This window comes from Carassius gibelio, chromosome B21, assembly GCF_023724105.1.
Source record: "Carassius gibelio isolate Cgi1373 ecotype wild population from Czech Republic chromosome B21, carGib1.2-hapl.c, whole genome shotgun sequence".
NCBI lineage: Eukaryota > Metazoa > Chordata > Actinopteri > Cypriniformes > Cyprinidae > Carassius > Carassius gibelio.
In genome coordinates, this window is record NC_068416.1 from 26,745,895 (window position 1) to 26,763,541 (window position 17,647).

The following is a 17,647-nucleotide window of genomic DNA, read 5'->3' on the forward strand; positions in this document are numbered from 1 at the left end:
CCAGCCTAATGCTATTTCTGAGAGTGAATAAATAAGATTTTAGTTTCCAGCCGTTTTGTGGAGATTTTATTCCTCTCAGGGTCAGGAGAAAGGGGTTCGTAGATTGACTGAACGACAGAAGAACAGATGCAGGTCTTCAGGAGCGCTCTCAGTGTGAAATATGATGAAAACACAAGCTCACGCTGAAGCTGGAGAGGAGAAATCAACAGCATTCAGATTCATCTGATAATTAGCAGGACTGAGACTGATGAAGAAGATTATAGAGCGCATCAGATCAGAGTTTACTGACATTCATCACTAATTAATGATAATCAATGACATTACTTGCTCGTCTGGAGTCCAAAATTTCACTAATGATCACTAATTACTGTTCTTTTCATTAATTTAGCATTTATATTATATGTAATTGTTTGCAAATGTTTATCAAAAGCATGTCGATATTTTCATGTGATTTATTTAGTCATTTATTTTGCATAAAATTAAAATAATTTTTTGCTGTTTTTATTTTGTTGTTTTTACTTTATTCAGTAATTTTGTTAATTTTACAGAAATCAAATGTTAGGGTTTTTATAGATTTTTATTTATTATTATTATTTATTTTTTACATATAATCAGATGTTTTTTATTTTATTGTTATTTTTAATTTAAGTTATTTTGCTAATTTACCAATATCTAATGTTAATATAAAAGTAATTGTATTGATTTTTTTTATTGTTTTTTTTTTCAATTAATTGCCATTTTTGCATGCTGATATATTTATTATCTTATTCTTTTTAATTATATTTATTGCATTATTTTGCTAAATTTCCAAGACATCAGTCAAGCCAATCATTTTAATTAATTTTTTTTCATATATCAACAGCTTTAAGTGAAGCATTTACCAGATTTTGTATTTAATTTGTATTTATTTTGTATTTAATTATTGTTTATTTATTTCTCTTTTTTTGTGGATCTCAACTGCTCAAAGCCGGTCTTGTTTAAAGCACCCAGAGGTTCAGACCTTATTTAATTATTGGTTCAGTATTTCAGAGGAGGACACAGGACACAAACTCCTCCAATCATCCTGGAGTCTCCCTCCAGAGAACATCATGTCAATATCTCAGCTGCTGCGTCCAATTAATCCACCACTCCTTAATGAATCTGTGGTTTCATTAATATTTGTTTCACTCTTTAATTCTGATTTGCCCTTGCAAAGGTTGCAGGAATACAGGGAATTACAGCATTAGTGACTGTACGGTGTAATCTGTGACCCAGAATGCTCTGCAGGAAGACGCTGAGAACAAATACACTCACTGGGAGACGGACAAGAGCTCAGGTGACCTCTGACCTCTGACTCACTGTACGCCAGCACCGAGGGGGAAATCAACCCCTGCCCTCGGCAACACACACACACACACACACACACACACACTGTGTCAGTCATCTTGTGTGTGTTTAATAGCAGAAGAGCTCGACATTCATAATATTACACACACACACATATTTTGCTTAACATGATTCTTCTTTTTGAGGATGTGCTAAAACAGTGAAAATAAATAAACAGTGAACACAGTTGTGCTGCACAATATTTCTGTGGAAATCATGAAACATTTTGTGAACTACCTAAGCGTGTGTGTGTTCATTACTGTAATGTGTCACTGCTGTCAGTCTGTACAAACTGAGTCATTAACCTTTTCTCCACCTGTTGATCTAGTTCAAATTAACTGTGTGTGTGTGTGTGTGTGTGTGTGTGTCGAAAGAGCGGCAGTCAGCTGATTAACACACCGCCAATCAATTCTCCTGCAGACGGACGGATGGGGTTCAGCCGACCAATCAGAGCGCGGCTGCCGCACGACATCATATCTCAAGGTGACGGTGACCTCTGACCTGTTTGTTTCTCACTCGTTTCTGACCCGTTTTATCTTCTTCAGGTTCGTCAGTTCATGGGACGATGCTGCGGTCGTCATGGCGACAGCACTGATGCTGAGGGCCTGCGCTGAAAATTTGGAAGTGTGTGTGTGTGTGTGTGTGTGTGTGTGAGAGAGAGAGAGAGAGTGCAATATGGCAGATGGCAAAGCTGCTGGACGAAGTGTGTGTGTGTGTGTGTGTGTGTGTGTGTGGATGAAAAGACCTGATCTGATCTCTAGGGGGCTGCAAACAATATGTTTCTGCTGTCCAAACACAAAGAAAGATGTTTCGTGTGTGTGTGTGTGTGTGTGTGTGTGTGTGCATACCTTCAGTTTTAGGGAAGGTTTTTTTAAAAGCTTATTTATGTATTTTTATTATTCACATACTAACTATACAAATTAATAAAGAATAATATGAATTAAACCGTAACAATCAATATGAATATGATAAATAATGACCTTGTTTAAATACGTTAAATAATATTAATAAATGATAAAGAAAATAAAAAGAATAAATATTAAATAAATATAAACAATTGTATAGTATACATGGATTATATATTAAGGGGGGGGGTGAAATGCTGGTTTTCACTCAATATCCTGTTAATCTTGAGGACCTATAGAGTAGCACTGCATCCTTCATAACTCCAAAAAGTCTTTAGTTTTATTATATTCATAAGAGAAAGATAGTCTCTACCGATTTTTCCCAGAAAAACACGACCGGCTGGAGGCGTGACGTGTGGGCGGAGCTAAAGAATCACAAGCGCCAGTAGGCTTTTGCGTTGAGAGCGTTTGGAAGCTGTGACTTTACCGTGAAGAAAAACCATCCAAAACAAACCATGGCTAACAGTCAGATTCAGCGTATATTTATGATCCAGAATCAGATCCAGAGGCTGAAATTTAACAAGAGCAGCATCAGCAATCAGTCTTTATGTGGTATGTACTGAAACTGTATATATTTGCTTAGCGGTTTTGGAAAATGACTAAGTTCCACTTTGTCGTCTTTTTTTTTTTTTTTAAGCTGTACATGTGGAAAGTGCAGTTTGATGACAACATCGCATGTTGTTTACTTGATGAGCTTACGCGCCGATAGCTAAGTTAACAACGCAGAGATATTTGAAGCAGTTTTACTCACCGCCTGCGGTTCCAACACACGATTGTGACCCTTTTTCGTTGGGACTGCATCATCCTTAATAAATAAACGATGTGTAAATCCGTCGTCAAACTGGGCCTTGTTTGTAAAACAAGCATCTTCGAAATAAAGGGGAACAAACACAAACACTTGCACAGCTCCGTTGATGCTCTGTAAAAATAAACTCCATCCACTGGTCCCTTAATGCTGTTTTTTTTTTTTTTTGGTAATCTGTGCAGGGTTGTCTTGCCCTGGCAACCAAAAACACACTTCTTTTGTGACATTTGGCGACGCTCTCGCTCTGATCAGTGAAGTCTGTTGTGCTCTCAGTGCTCTGCTATACGGGATCGCGCGCTCTTCCGGCAGAAGCGCCTCAGGACCCATATAAGGAAATTCCGCTCCATCTAACATCACACAGAGCCATACTCGAAAAAAACTTTCCGAAACTTGTGACAAACCGGAAGGAGTAGTTTGGGAACAAAAATACTCCTTCAAACGTACAACTTAATTTTTGAAACTTTGTCCATGTTTAGCATGGGAATCCAACTCTTTAACAGTGTAAAAAACTCAGTATGCATGAAAAAGCATTTCACCCCCCCTTTATATATTATTCAATATATCTTATAATTAATTATATATTATATATAAACATAACAATACAATATTTCTAAATAAAAAATTAATATAAATATATATATATATATATATATATATATATATATATATATATATTTATATTACTTCATATTAATTCATATTAATAAAACCGAAATAATACATTCTTTTTAAATCTTCTTAAAGAAGCATTTTTAAATTAAAACCATCAACAACAAAAAATATATATATATTCATTATTATTAATTAAAAAAATAATACAATATTTAAAAATAATAACAATAACATATATATATATATATATGTATGTATATAAAATGCATATATGCATATAAAAACAGTGAGTCCAGTGTTGTCTGGATTGATGCAGTCAGGTTAACACACATGTGGGAGGAATGCGCTGTGTCCAGCAGATGTTGGAGGTTTAGTTTGGTCTCTTCTCTCTGATGCTGGGGGGCTCAGGGCACACATGGAGAACAGGCTTTATGACTGGCAGATGTCGCTCGCAGCTTTAGAGCAGTCTGTAATCCTATTTGCCCACTGAAAGGACCTTTAACGACCTGAGTGCGTCTGGGAAACAGTAAAAGTCACTGAGGCGACAGCTTGCCGTTTTAAAACCTGCCACTACTGAGACTTTGGAGAAAGGTTCAGAAGAACTGGATCTCTCAGACCCTGAAGAGGCTTTATATTCACACATCAGCAGCATCCTTAACAAAACTGAGCTAATATCTTGCGCTATATATTCAGTTCAGATCATAGATTTACATGACGCTGCAGAAAATATAGATACTGCATTTTTTTTTATAAATATATAATGCATATATTGTAAAGATTATGAAATATTATTATATATTTTATTAAAAAAGAAATACATCTGTTATTTTTCCCCCGACTCTGGCTCATATTGTGATTCTGGTAAAGTACAAACTAGCGTTACATTGCCTGAGCATTAACGTGCATGATGTATTAATCTCTCTTCACTGAATGTTATCATGACGCATCATAAAACATGCACTTGCATTATAAGGGGTCATTTGATTTTTTTGTTATGGGATACAGTGATGGGGAGGTCAGAGGTCACGACCCCAGGGATCAGGGTCTGTTTTCAGTAAACAAGTGAGCTTTCATAAAGATTAGAACACAAACTGACCAGCAGTAGCTTTCACTGACTGTGTGTGTGTGTGTGTGTTTTCATGTGAATGTGTGCATATGTTGAAATATGAGATTAGGAGGCGGAGCCGAACCGTTTAGTTTGTGCCCCTCTGATAGGGGTGTGACCTACACGCGTGGGGTCACATTTAATTAGCATACAGGCCCCGCCCCCAACTGACTTCAGCCAGGACCACCCACCATTGAATCCTTTGTGTGTGTGTGTGTGTGTGCGTGTGTGTGGTTGCACTGATACTGATAGCCATTCATTATTTTGGTGTTATGGCCAATAACCAAAATAATGGCTAATATTATCTGTCTGCATTTGTTTTGTTATTATTAATTTGCAAAAAACTAAATTGAAATTCTAGTTCTCTAATTTTCACTTTCAGTCATTAGATAGTAATACTTAAAATCTATAATTGAATAAAATCTATAATTAAATCAAGTATAATTATGAATAAAAATACTATTTTATTATTATATATAATAATTAATAAAGCAATTTTCTAGTATGTAGATAATATTTACATACAATATTTTAATAAGAAAAATATATAATTAAATAGAATTAAGTATTTAATCAGCTTACAATTTATAATAAACAAGAATAGAATATATATTAACGATATTTTAATAAAATATATTCTAATAATATTTTTTTACAAGATTACACCTCACAATATACAGTATATTATATTTTATTATAAATATTTTATAAGTATTATAAATATTAATATAGCCATTTTCAGTCATTAGATACAGTGTCTGATAAAAGTATTTAAATAAAATATATATTTTTATAATAATATGATATCAAATAATAAATACATGTAATATTTTAGTAGTAAACCAGATTATACCCTACTATATATATATATATATATATATATATATATATATATATATATATATATATATATATATATATACAAACAAGGATATATTAATAAAATATATATTATTAAGAATAAAAATCAGATGAATCAGATTATACCTTAAACATTATGTTTTGTTGTTGTGACACCTAGTGTGTTTCTTTGTTTTAATCTGTGAACCACAGGAGCTCGGTGAAGTGACCTCTCCTCCACTCCCTCTGTCCACTCAGAGGTCAAAGGTCAGAGTTGAGAGGTCAGCTGATCTCAGATGGGGGTGGGGTACCCCTCTGTACCTCTAACCTCTAAATGAACTGCACTCGTAATCCCATCATGCCGTGTGAAGAGCGCAGGGTCACTATTTAGGGATCATTGCTGGACAATGCTTGCTGGAGGTTTTCTAGTTAACGCCGAGTGTGTGTGTGTGTGTGTGCATTGACTTTCTTCACTATTTTTGAGCCGTATTGGAATCCACTCTATTATCGTGACACGGCGTGTAAAGCTCATCAATCACATTTATGTGTAAAATATTATTCATGGTTTCCCGCCTGATTGCTGAACATGCAAATAGCCGCTGTGACAATGTGATTACTTACTGCATATTTTAATCATGACGGCCATTTATCACGCAGTCAAACTCGCCGTGGCGTAAACGGCGTTTTAATGGCCTTCGCTCTGAATATGAGGCTTGAAATTCAAAGCAGCAAAGCCGCTAATGAAGATCTGGATGTTCAGATGCGTCTGGTTTGGACAGATTGAACGCTGGCTGTTGTAGTTTGTGGTCAGGAGTCGCTACAGATTGTGTTTCCCATCAAATGACTTATTATTAATGTTGAAGGATTGAAGTGCTTGTACTTTTTCCGGTGGCCAGTAGTCTGTAGTTTACACCACAGCTGTGAAACTGCATTTCCTACTTGATATTGTTCGTCTTTAGCAGGTGTAATAAGAGGGCGGGACATCCTTATTCTAGAAAGAATTGAATTGGACAAGAATCTCAGATCAAGATCATGTTATGAATATTTTTTGGTTTCTCCAGCTTCCTGTTTTTCAGAAGTATTTTTGTTTTACATTTTCTCTTTCTCTCTTTTCAGATTTCTTTTTATTAATTTTAATTAAAATTAATTATATTTAATTGTTTTTTATATTTTAAATTGTAATTAAATGTAATTATGTATATTCTTAATGTATTAAATTTTCTGTGTCTAAAAACATTTATTTTCTTTTCTGATACAGTATTTTTATTTTGAGACAATATTTAAATATTATATTTAGGTTAATAATATTATTAGTTATATTTTAAAATGTATTTTTCTTACTGATACAGTATTTTTATTTTGAGACTATCTAAATATTATATTTAGGTCAATAATATTATTAATGATCATTGTAATATATATATATATATATATATATATATATATACACACACACACACACACACACACACACACACACACAATTCTTAATTGAATATTCTAATATATTATTATTATTATAATTAATCTTGTAAAGAATATAATAAATATGACGATTAATCAAATAGAATTATTAATATAATAATAAATACTGTAAATACTGGAGCAAACAGAAATCTCACTTCATTATTACAATTAATGGCCATATTAATGTTTGGAAATGCAAACTAATTCTGAAATAAAAGTTTAATATTACAATTTTTTTCTAATAATGTTCTAATAAATTGGGCCACAACTGTATAATAAAATATAAATAATAATAATAATAATCTAAAATATATTAATAAAATAGATATTAAAAGACTATTAAATTAAACAGATTATACCTCACCATTAAATATTTATATATTATATTTGAAAATGTATACACTGATAAATTAATATTAACAAAATATTAATAAAAAGTTACTTGGATTTTTCTTTAACCAGATTACATCTCACATTAAATAATTAATAATTATGTAAAATATTCCAATAAGAATGAGATATATTAATGTTATTCTATGTTAATAAATGTATTTTATTTAATCATAATTTGACCCTCTATTTCTAGCACCCTCTAGCACTTTTCTTTTAATTGCACGTGCACACTATTCATTTACTGCTTGTTTTCTTATTTATTACGCTAGCTTCTCTATTCTTTTTGTATTCTTTTGTTTTCTTATTATTATACAATAGCAAAAAAGGCCTCTAACACTAGCTTGCTCTATTCTTTTGATCTATTCTATCTGTTTACATTTTATTTATTATATTATTTTAAAAAAAACGTGCTACTTGTACTGCGTTAGGCTAACTGAGACCTATGTTATTGAATTGCGTATAATTGCTATTTTGTTGATTTTGATATCTTCTAATCATGATTTGTAAGTCGCTTTGGATAAAAGCATCTGCTAAATGACTAAATGTAAAATCCTAATTTTCAAATGTCTGTATTTATTTTGTCCACTCTCAGATTTTGAGGTTGTGAAAGGTTCAGCATTGTTGCAGTGTTTGTGACCCCCTTGGTCTAGCATATAAAGGTGATCTCGAAGCTAGTTTCGCTTTCACAGGCTTTTACCAGTTCATTCGTGTTTCTGTCTTCAGACGGAGGCCACACCGTTACAAGCACCGGCGTCTTTCCTGCGAGCCGCTCAGGATCATCTTCACTCTAAAGCTGCACTTAAGTCTGAAAAATGCACTTCCTTTATAAGACGAGACAGCAGGCTTCTCTCGCAGTGAATTATTTATCCAGGTATCAAGCGGACAGCTGCCACAGTTCGCCGGGCCAACAGGAAACAACAGGAAATAGGGATCCTAATTGTTGTCTATTACACTTTGCCTGGGCTAATGGCGATGTGAACCTCTCTCTCTCTCTCTCTGTGTCTCTCTATGTCTCTCTCTCTGAGCCGTCTGCAGGATAAGAGTGCTAATGCTACACTGGCAATTATCTCCCCTCAACAACCGCACGCACGCATCAATATTAGACCCTCTCCGAGTGTCTCAAATCTGCATGTCATTAGTCTGTTGGTCTGAGAGGGAGGTAATGTTATTTCCCCCCCGTGATGGTCTGGTAATGGCGTCCCGGGGCTTTGGTTCTGTCACAGACGCTGATGAGTTTCTCTTCCTCTGAGTTTCATTTTATGAATATTTCACAAACCTCGTCCAGTGTGTGTGAGACGCCTCTTCCAGCGCAGGATGGCGCGTGGCGTCGCTGTGTCGATCGATCTCGTGTGTGTTTGCGCCGAGAGGGATGAAGTATCTGGTTCCTGGTCAGATGCGGTAAACTGCAGATGCAGGAAAAACTTCGGACCAAAATACTGGAATCTAAACGTCAACACACACACACACACACGCATACACGTCGGCCTCAGGAGATTAGAAATTAATAGTTACGATTATTTGTAAACGAATAAATGAAATGCATCCTGTTTGGAAGCTGTGAGATTTACTGTTCTTTTGTTTTAAAAGAAGTCCGTTTTGCTCATCAAGGCTCTAAAAAATCTAGTTAAATCAGTAAAATTCTGAAATATTTTTTACTATTTAAAACAGCTGTTTTCTATGTGAATATCTGTTAAAATTTAATTAATTCTTATGATCAAAATCTGTATTTCCAGCATATTTCCTCCAGTCTTCAGAGTCACGATCTTCAGAAATCATTGTAATATGCTGATTTACTGCTCAAGAAACATTTCTGATTATTATCAACGTTGGACACTGTTCTGCTGCTCAATATTTTTGTGGAACCGTGATAAAATTTTATAGGATTCACTTAATCCTGAAAGTTCAACAGAAAGTTAAAAAGACCAGCATTTATTTGAAATGGAAATCATTTGTTACATTATAAATGTCACTTTTTTATTAATTCTTTGATGAATAGAAGTATTAATTAATTTATGCTAATTTGTATATTGGTTGGTTGATTGATTGATTGACAAGCACATGTTGAATGCGATGCATTTGTGAGTTAAATAATCTTGGGCAGAAATCTCTTTTATCAATCACACATTAAGCTTGGCTTCATTCGTTTCCATCTGATCAAGCAACAAATGTATCCCACAATGCTGAGGGTGGTTGTCAAGATGTTGATATGTGGTTGCCAGGGTCTTTTGTGTCTCAAGATCAAGTCAAAAGTTCCAGCCTAAAGTTTCTATGATATATGAGTTAAGGGATTTGTTCAGATCTCACACTGTAGAACAGTTTGTAAAATTGCACATAAACCTTTAGAGTATTTTTCCTTTGCTGTTGGTCCTTCTCTCCAATCATCTCTATTGCAGTAGGATTGTGAGTGTGTGTGTGTGTGTGTTAGTGAATGGACTCCATTTTGCTGAGTGCTGTTTTAGTCATTTGTCCATGTCAGTGCAAGAAACTTAGCTAAACTTACTAAGAATGTTACACACAAATAAACGTTTGGCCAATATTGCAATGTTTTAAATGGAATAGTTCACACAAAAAAATGAAAATTTACCAAAAATGTCCTCACCCTCAGTCATTCCAAGATTGGGATGAGTTTGTTTCTTCATCAGATTTGGAGAATATAGCATTCCATGCACTTGCTCACCATTGGATCCTCTGCAAGTGAATGGGTGCAGTCAGAATGAGAGTCCAAACAGCTGATAAAAAAAATATTTCTTTAAAGCAATTGGAATCAAGTCTTACAAATACAATACATACGTGTTTGTCATTACCTGAATGCAGATTTTTTAGATGCTCACATCATGAATCTTTCTGGTCTGATCAATAAGGCCGCTCATGTTCTGATTGGTCATCCACATATCAAAATCAAAGAGGGTTTGGTGTGAAGATCAGAAGAGATCATTAAGCGAGAAATAATTGATGGTTTGTTGAATTATTGAAAATGTAATGCACTGAATCCGATGCAGGCACAATGCAAAACTCTTACGTTTTTGTAAAATGCTCTCATGTAACTACTTTCTTAAACAAAAGGAGCAAGGAGAAAGGAAAGTGTCTCACAGGAAAGTAAGTCCATGGCTGATTATTATTCCTCCTGTGTTTTGAGTGTTAAATTAAAGCTCTGAGGAGCAACTCCCTTCACAAAAGACAATAGATTCAAACATGTAAAAGGAGGGATTTTCTCTTTAAATCAATCTCAAACATTTAAAAGGATTTTTTTTTCTTTTCTTCCTTGAGAGTTTTGTAGCTTTTATCATTCGAGTGGAGTGGAAGTTCAAGAGCGCTGTATTTTAAACGCTTTTTAACGGCTCTTCTTGTTAAAACGCAACACGCGTCGCCTCAGTCTTCACATCTGCTCGTCATCTTAAGCTCACGTTAAGCTTTCATTCCCGCGAAATTAAAATGTATCTTTTAAAAGTACTAAAAGGCGATTTATGCTCGACAGTTTCGCGTGAGAACGCCGCGGAATCTGATTCACCCGCGCGCGCGTCCCAGGAGCGCTGTTGTTACCAAGGCAACTCCCGCGGAAAAGCTTCTGAGGAGAAATCGCGGATGAAAGGTGAGTGAACGATTTTTGCTCATAAACGCTTCTTTAGATGAGATTCTGTGGGAAAGCTGACATTTCTTTTACAAATATTTACCTTTAGTTTCCATAATTTATGTTAAAATACTGGTATAGCTTAATACTCTTGTAAAATCATAATAAACAGGTTGTTTTGAAGGAAGTTTCGATTCAAAAGAAGCAATAATACCATTGTACATTTACTTTTATTTTTCGACAGTCTTTAGTGAAATCTCATGGATGGGTACTATAAATTATTAATTCAACTTTTTTTTAACAGATTTCTAATGTTCAAAAGTTTTATAAAGTCTGTTAAAGTCATTCTCTTTCCCATTTTAGACCAGACCTTTCTCCAAGAAAATTAAAATAAACTTTGTCAAAACTGTTTCCTCCTTGATAACACAGAAGAGTCTCATAATGTTTGTATTTGATTATAATTTAAATATTATTTGGCACCAATCATTCTAGGTTTCACTTGGTTTTAAAGAGCATTTTCATGATTTTATCCTTTACATTTCTAGTCAGAAACACATTAATACTGCTTATTGCTGTGGTTCTTTCTATAAAAATATTTTTATATATCTTATTAATCATATTTTTGTTTTGAATATCTATGAAAATCAAGCTAAATTTAACTTATTATCAAAATGTGACTTCCTCAACGTGGACCAAAACCGCTTTTATTGTGTGGAAAAACATTTGTAAAATGGCAGAAGAGTGTCATAATGTTGGTATTGTAAATGTATATTAAATAGCCCTTTATTTGGCAAATTCATGAAGCTTTTTTCTAGTGTGAAGACCACTTAAAGGTTGTGCTTGCATATGCTTGCATTGCTTGTTTTATGCATATGTATTGTGAATATTCATTCAAATACAGGCTAAACTTTATTTATGTGCTGTTTTATTTTGCAGGCCCTCATCAAAATTTGACGTTCCTCGAAACAGACCAAGGAAAGCGCTCTAACCGTGTGGAAAAAAACATTTGTAAACGATTTGCAGGACACAGCGTTTAACACGCTTGAGAGAGTGGATTCTTAAAAAGCTAAACGGTGAACCGAGTTGTTTTGATAAATATTTGATGTCTCATTTATCAATGAGTTAGCGGGTGATTCTGAGCATCGGAGCCAGAAGTGATATTGAATAAACACTCCGACAGGCGTTTATCGATGTACCACTTCAAAAAAAACACGCATGCAGAATTGAACCGAATTGACTTCAGCCTCACATAAAAGACGGACGAGCTTACAATATCAAAATGAATCGTGTTTTATTCTTCTCCAAGTGTGTGTGTGTGTGTGTGTGTGTGTGAGGAACCCTCTGCGCCTGCATTATTTGAGTCCATTAAAGGTCTTCTACCTTCCCAAGGATTTGATTTCTGTCCCATAACCGGCGACTGTGACTGGGCATCGAGTCGGCTCTTTAAGACCAGACCACAAGATCGATGGCGCTAGCTTTACCAGGGCGCTAACAGCCTCCGCGGTGTCTCCGTTAGATCCACGGGCTTGCACTGGGAATCGAGGGCCAACTCTGACCCCTGGGAAGGTGTCTGTTGAGGGTCCTTAAAGGCCCTCCTGAGGAGAGGAGGACACAGGCAGTGAGAGTGCAGGAAATTGCTAGTTGCTTATGAGGGCACGTGATTATTATGGAGCTGTGAGAGTGTGAATGAATGACCGATGGCCATGAGTGTGTGTGTGTGTGACGGGGTGTGACTGGCCAGTAAATTGAGATGGTTAATCTCAGATGAGGAGAGTGTATTGGTCCTTCAGATAGACATGTGAGGGCCACTCCACATGGCTGCCCATTTAAGAGCCCGCTTACAAGAAGCCACCCGTTCGTGTCTTTGAAGAGCTCAACCTTATGTCTGCAATTCACCTCTTTTACACACACACACACTGTTCTGTCTGCACTGCAGAGTTTTGGCCTGTTTTTACTGCATTTTCCCGAATGATTCAATGGAAACTATGCATTCCTCTCTAGATTCTTTCCCATATAGAGAAGCATTTCGTTTGTAGGCTTCAGGACCATCAGTTGATCAAGCTTTACAAAAGCTACTTTCATTATTGCATGGTATCACTGTTTCTTTAAAGCTATAATAATACCATCATACTTTGTAAAGTAAAATCTGCACCAATCTGACATGAAATAAGATAATTTATTTGAATTTCTATATATATATATATATTAATACATTTGAAAAATACCGGTTTTCTATTTTAATCAAAATATTCTGCAGTGCAAATGTTTCAGCATTGATAATAATCGGAAATGTTTCTTGAGCAGTAAATCATGATTTCTGAAGATTATTTTAAAATGATAAAAATTCTCACCAACCCCAAACTGGATGAATTTCATGCTTTTCACTAATAATACAGCTTGATTATCTAAGATTATTATTTTACAAATAATTTTGACCAAATAACTCATGATTAAAATGTATTAAGTACTCTAAAAAATGTTGGGTTGTATTTACTAGGTAAAATATAGACAAACTCAGCAACTGGATTGTTTTTGACCCAGCGGTTGGGTAGTGGTCCAGAAGGTTGGGTTAAACATTTTTACACAAAATATTTTTTTCATGTGTAGGATTTGTGTCTGTAGTGATTATAATCAGCTTGCAGAAGTTTATCACATGTCCTGATTTGGACAGCGTTCAGTAAATGTGTTGTTTGGCTGTACGGGACCTTGTTGTGGTCTAGTTTTGGGACTAGTTCTGTAGTGTATTGATTTGCCAGTGTGGTTATATAGCTACAGGAGGAATGTGATTTAATAAAACACCCCCTTATTCTCATGAACAATTAATTCACATGAACTAGTCGCAGGAAACACACATTCACTGGCAACAGGAAGTAGAATGCCATCACACCACACACACAAACACACACACACACACACACACACTCAGATGTGGTTTATTTGCATAAATATAAAGATGCTTTTAAATGAAATATGAAATGTAAGAAGGGAACTTGGGCTTCTATCTATCTATCTATCTGTCTGTCTGTCTGTCTGTCTGTCATCTATCTATCTGTCTGTCTGTCCGTCTGTCTGTCTGTTGTCTGTCTGTCTGTCATCTGTCTGTCTGTCTGTCTGTCTGTCTGTCATCTTTCTGTCTGTCTGTCTGTCTGTCTGTCATCTATCTATCTGTCTGTCTGTCCGTCTGTCTGTCTGTTGTCTGTCTGTCTGTCATCTGTCTGTATGTCTGTCTGTCTGTCATCTTTCTGTCTGTCTGTCTGTCTGTCTGTCATCTTTCTGTCTGTCTGTCTGTCTGTCATCTTTCTGTCTGTCTGTCTGTCTGTCTGTCATCTTTCTGTCTGTCTGTCTGTCTGTCTGTCATCTTTCTGTCTGTCTGTCATCTTTCTGTCTGTCTGTCTGTCATCTGTCTGTCTGTCTGTCTGTCTGTTATCTTTCTTTCTGTCTGTCTGTCATCTTTCTGTCTGTCTGTCTGTCATCTTTCTGTCTCTCTGTCTGTCTGTCTGTCATCTTTCTGTCTGTCTGTCTGTCATCTGTCTGTATGTCTGTCTGTCTGTCATCTTTCTTTCTGTCTGTCTGTATGTCATCTGTCTGTCTGTCTGTCTGTCATCTATCTGTCTGTCTGTTGTCTGTCTGTCTGTCATCTGTCTGTCTGTCTGTTGTCTGTCTGTCTGTCATCTGTCTGTCTGTCTGTCTGTCATCTATCTGTCTGTCTGTTGTCTGTCTGTCTGTCATCTGTCTGTCTGTCTGTCTGTCATCTGTCTGTCTATCTGTCTGTCATATGTGAGTGAGACGGTCAGAATGAGACCGACAGAACTGTCTTCCTGTTTCTCAGTGCTGTGGTCTTTATGCTGCATGTTTAATTAGTAGAGGGAGTGTGAGAAAAAGTGGGCAGACAGTATGTGTGTGTGTGTGTGTGTGTGTGTGTGGCTGGAGTCTCCATTAGTGAGCAGTCAGACCTGTTGTCTCCTACATTACTGCTAATGGAGGCTCTGCTGACAGGAAAGGTGGTTTCCTTTCATGCAAAAGGGCGTCACCAGCCTGCGTGTGTGTCTGTAATGGGAATGTGTGTGTGTGTGTGTGCGCGTGCATGTGGAGGCACGCAGGACTGGGCCATTTATCAATTTATGAATTACGTTTATTTTAAATGTAATTAAATCAGTTTTAAAGTGCTTTATTGGCATGATTTGTTTCATTCACAATCGGCTCAGCATCAACTCTGGCTAAGCATCAGCAACAAAAACAATACAGAGAATGAAGAAAACGCTGCTACTGTTGATTAAATAATTATTATAGCCTGATTTGATGTTGTTTGCCTGTACAAAAGATGCTGGTCTGTTGCTATGCAGTTACTAAAGTGTTAAAGCAGATTTTAGTCTGTTGATATGCATGTGATTGCTGTTACTAAGGGATTGTGGGTAGTTTCTAGGTGTTTTCTTCCTGTCTGGCCTGAAAAGAGTCTCTGTGAAAAAAATGAAAAATAATAATCGAATAAAAGTGCAATACTTGTGCTATATTTATATGCCAGAAAAAGTGAGAGGAACATTTATTTGTGTGATTCCGAATCCAGCAACTATTTCCTCGTAGGCAGTGAGCTGGGCAGCTCTGTTTGGGGTCCTGAGGGGAGATGGTCTTCAGAAAAGCAGACAGGGATCAAGTGCTGCTGTCATTTCCCATCACATCAGTGTGTGTGTGTGTGCGTGTGTGTGTGTGAGAGAGAGAGAGAGAGAGAGAGAGAGAGAGAGAGAGAGAGACACTTTTGAGTTACAGCTGCTATCAGTCACATCACATTTCTGTGCTCCAGTAGCCATGGACACACATGACCTTGAGTGCACCCTGTCTCACACACACACACACACACACACACACGCTGGGACTGTCTGTCTCCTCTGAGCTGTCTCTGGTCCTCCTTGACCCGGTGTAAGGTTGAGTCCATTTACTGTATGTCGCCATCAGTCGGCGTCTTGGCTTAAAAATGGACCAGTCCAACCCTGAGCTGTGAGTATAGCGGATCAATATGCATCACACACACACACACACTCACAGATGAAAGATATTATTAACACATCTTTAAACCTGTGAACCGCAGACAGCCTCGAGGGTGTCTATGTACGGAAACAGAACAAGTGTTTCTTTTGAGAGACTGAAAAATATACAACCGTCCCAAAACACGCTGGAGCTCGGTTCCTGGACCCTAGTGAGACGCCAACGTAACCCTAATGAAATATTAATCTATTTATCCATCTATTAAGTATCATTCTATTATTCTGGTATTCTCTATTTATCTATCTAGCGTCGTTGCATATGTAAAATGTTAAAAATCACTAATGAGGTTCATTTCAATTAGATGTTGGCTGTATAGGCAGGAGACAGCCGTGCGGTTCACTAGGTTTGGAGCTGATCTCGTGTGTGTGTGTGTGTGTGTGTGTGTGTGTGTGTGTGTGTGTGTGTGTGTGTGTGCCGCTGACCCTCCTCTAATGGCTCTGGTGATAGATCAGTTGTGTGCTGATGATAATTAATTCTCTTGGTGTGTTTTAGGACGGCTCGGCGCTGACGCTCTGTCAGTCAGATGGTTCTCAGGAGAGTCTTTTGTTTTGAATAGGGGGAAAATCTGAGCCGCCGAGAAGAGATTCCCAGCCCGATCAATTCCCTCTAACTACACTATTGATTAGCTGCAGTAACATTTTTCATTTATTAATTATGAGGAATATGTACTTGGAAGTGTCTCTCTGTCTCTCCTGATAGGGTCATCAGCCATAAGCTGATATCATTTGGTGCTTGTATGAATGTGCTATAGACATATTGTCGTCATTAAGGACACACTGACACGTCTTTGTCTCTGAAATATGACTCTGCGTCTTCCATACTTTGGAAGTTTTTTTTTTTTAGGTTTAAAATGATTAAGCTGTGGCTTTAACGGTGGTTCTGTGCTAGTACATATAGTACAATGTCATTTACACCTAGAAATGTGCTTACGTCATTGAATTAGATGACAAAATATGAAGCCACGTGTCATGTATGTTAAATAAACATGCACAAATACACCTTTAATGCTAAGAATATTGAGAAAACGTACATGCATCTAATAAAAACCACAACATATTTAAGTATTTCATTGATACTGTGATCTTTTCTGTCCAACTTTTTGTACTTTCACGGAAATTGCATAATATATTTGGGTCTAATGTGACGTGGAGCGTCTGTTTAAGATGCTGATATTGATTGTGTTAATTATGACTTGACTTTCATCTCCTCAGGACGGATACGGATGTGTTCATGAGTGTGAAGATCACACATGTGTCATTCCCGAGGAAGAATGCACCTGAAAGATATAAAACCACACCCAGGTATTTCAGTGTTGCACAATACAACACCCACACACTCATCATATAGACTCCTGAAAATAAAGCTTCTTCTCTGGTCTTTTTTACACTTATTTTGTATGCAGTTTACTAAGAAAAAATGCTCACTAACTAGACAGCATTATACTGTTGGATGCACCCTAGACTCAAGGACTGTTTGAAAAAAAAGCAGCAGTATTTTGAAATGGCTATATATTTATTTATTTATTTATTTTTATTTATTTTCTTTTT